Source organism: Anomalospiza imberbis, chromosome 16 (assembly GCF_031753505.1).
Source record: "Anomalospiza imberbis isolate Cuckoo-Finch-1a 21T00152 chromosome 16, ASM3175350v1, whole genome shotgun sequence".
NCBI classification, from domain to species: domain Eukaryota; kingdom Metazoa; phylum Chordata; class Aves; order Passeriformes; family Viduidae; genus Anomalospiza; species Anomalospiza imberbis.
The window spans coordinates 16138897-16142155 of NC_089696.1; positions in this window are offsets into that span (position 1 = coordinate 16138897).

Sequence of the window (3259 nt, forward strand, 5' to 3'; positions counted from 1 at the left end):
AGTTAGAGCCTCCATTGGAGTATCTGGAGAAGCCCGATTAGGAAGCGTGCTCACCCAGCGTAACACGGGCAGCAGGAGCCCGGCTCCCGGTGACAGCCAGGTAAAACCCTCCCCACGGCTGGGAAGGATCATCTGCCCGGAGAGAGGGGATTAAAGGCCAGGCATCCTGGTGCCTCCCTCCTGATCCATCCCTCCATCCATCAAAGCATCCCTCATTAGTGTTGGACTGAGTGACCAGGAGCAGCTCTGCATTGGGCGCTGACCTTCAAGAGCGTCTCCCTGAAGCCATCTTTCATCTCTTTCATTTGCATTACAATCCTGTTTGCCTCATTATTCCTTATCCACTTCTTCTTCAAAGGATTTAAATCAAATCAATTAAATTGTGGCAGGCTGGAGCAGCAGTGAACCTTTCCTTGTGGCTCAGCGTGGTCCGGCTGGACCTGACTACAGAATGGGTTTAATCTTCTGCTATTTGTTCTTTTATTGCTTCTGGGCTACCACTGCCCACAAATGCCTTTGTTCCCTGCCCATCCTTCCACCCGTCCCATGCAGACGCACTCCACGGACAGGCTGGTCTTTGTCTGACCTTGGGGAAGGGATTCTCTTCAGGAAGATGGGGAGCTGCTGGCCATGGAACGGCGGTGGGAGCCCCGGGCACTGCCATGATTCTTGCTGTCCTGTGCCATCCCTTTCCATCTCCTCTGCTTGTTTTGTCTGCACAGGGAATCCAAGGATCATGGAATCATTCAGGTTGGAAACGCTCTCTAAGCCCATCGTGTTCAACTCCAGCACTGCCGAGGCCACCACTAACCCATGGTCCTATGTGCCACATCTGCACGGCTTTTAAATCCCTCTAGCTGTGGGGGCTCTACCACTTGGCAACCCTTTCAGTGAAGAAATTTCCCCAGACATCCAATTTAAACCTCCCTGGTGCAAATCGAGGCTGTTTCCCCTTGTCCTGTCCCTTGTTCCCTGGGAGGAGTCTGAGCCCCACCTGGCTGCATCCTCCTGTCAGGGAGTCAAAGTGTTAGCACAGAGGGGAAAAAAACGCTGCAGGAAAGTCACAAGTGTGGGCAAAATACCCCGGATCTGGGCATCAGCTGCTGTGAGAGTGGTCGCCCAGGCCCCGGAAGATGCGTGGTGCTGGCCCACACACGGCCACCCCTGCTCCCTCAGCATCTCTCAGAATAAAGAGGCTTAATCAGAATGGATTTCTGTTCCTCCCCTGCTATTTTTATTACTACTCAACTGTCGGAAATCCAGCAGGGAGAGCAGAGCTGGTAGGGAATTGCACCAGCTTGCACCGAGCCAGCCAGCTCGAGCCATGGGCCTTGCTGCTGTGGCACGTGTGGCATCGCTGGCACCCCCGGCAGCTCAGCACACAGGGACAGCCCAGCCTCACCACTGGAGTCCTGCTGGAGCCAGGGGATTGCAGCCAGCGCTTCCAAAGTGGTGCAGATATAAATAATCCCCTCGTAGGAGTGGGGAAGGATGAACACATGTGCCAAAGGCTCTGGAGTCCTTATCCCCTCGCAGCCCCCGGGAGCAGGAAAATGAAGCGAAGGCTAGGCAGGGCTGGAGCATCTTCCTGCATCGCTAATGACCCAAACTCGCCTTGTAGCAGCCTCTCTTCCTTCAAGGAAAAACCTAATCCAGCTAGGGATTATTTCTGACTACTTACTTCCTGTCACTTTGCCAATTTAAATGCAGCAGAGCTTTCATCACTGGATTTGGGAGGACAAAGCCTAACAGATCTTGGGTTAGGACATTTTTGCCTGCAAGAACAGCTTTTTTCTTGCAGGAGTTGTACAATCTTTGCAGCGTGGGCTGGATTTTTTTATTTGTTTCTACTTTGCCCAGTGCAGTAGGGCCCAGGTCCAGGAGCAGGAAGATGAGGATGGACAGGGCAGGGAACAGGAAGAGGTGATGGAGCTGGAGCTGGAGCTGGAGCTGGAGCTGGAGCTGGAGCTGGAGGAGCCCAGGCCGTCCTGGTCAGGGTGCCAGGCTGTGACCCTGCAGTTTGAGTTGCAGAGCAGAATACCAAGGTCACCAAATTCTCATTGGTCCCAAATCTTAGTGAACCCCTGGGGAGGCCAGAGCTCCGAGCTCGCTCCTGGAGCTGACACCCCATTCATGGAGCAGTGAGAGGGGTGCAGGGGTGTCCCCACCTCCAGCCCCACAGGGGCCAACACGATCTGACATGGACTTTGCTTCTGTTTGAGCTCGCTTTGTTCAAAGCCTAGGAAACGGTACATGTGCACTCTGCTCACACCTACACACGCTGTGTTAAAATAACACAATTAAGGCTGCAAAATCCCCCACTCACAACGCAATTTGCAGCCCCTCAGCTGTGGGTGGGAGATATCTTTGCTGCCTCTGCGCAGGCCGGGGGCCGGGCAGGGTGCTGGCGTCAGGCGCTGCCCCACGCGCGGTGACAGGCGAGGGGACGGGCAGGGCTGGCAGGGCTGGCAGCATCAGGGGCGTCGTGAGGCAGATGTCCCACAGAAACTTGGCCTTTCCCCGCGCCGTGCTCCGAGCCACCTTCATGGTGCCCACGGGATTGCTCAGCACCAGCGGCTTAGGAAAACCACGAAGAGCAACTTCTTACACAGGCAGGTAGTGGCAGGACAAGAGGGAACGGTGGTAAATTAAAAGAGGGCAGATTCATATTGGATATCAGGAGGAAGTTCTTCCCTGTGAGGGTGGCACAGGGTGCCCAGAGCAGCTGGAAGTGTCCATGGCCAGGCTGGATGGGGCTTGGAGCAGCCTGGGGCAGTGGAAAATGTCCCTGGCCATGGTGGGGTGGGACTGGATGGGCTTTAGGATTCCTTCCAGCCCAAACCATTCCGGGTTGTGTGATTCTATGACCAGTGTCCCAGTGCAGCCATGCCCCGGGCTCATCCCAGTGTCCAGTCTGTGACACCAAGGTGTGACCTGGGAACCAACGTGTTCCTCTGCCAATGCCACTCCCCAAAACTGAGAAGCGATAACCCCTCCTCAAAAAATGCCCAGGAAGACCCCTGTGATGCAGGGTGGGTGGGTGAGTGCTGCTGACCCCAACCCCTGCGTCCCCATCCTCGCACTCCTCAGAGGGCTGTGTCCCCTCCCAGCTCACCGAGCTCTGCCACTCTCCAGATGGAAGCGCTGGGAAGCAGGAGCTGGTGCTGTGCGCCCAGAGAGCCTGGGCAGAGCTGCACCGCCTCCAGCCTGAGCTGGGAACCAGGCACGGGGCCCGTGGGGAAGCAGGGAATGAACCAGG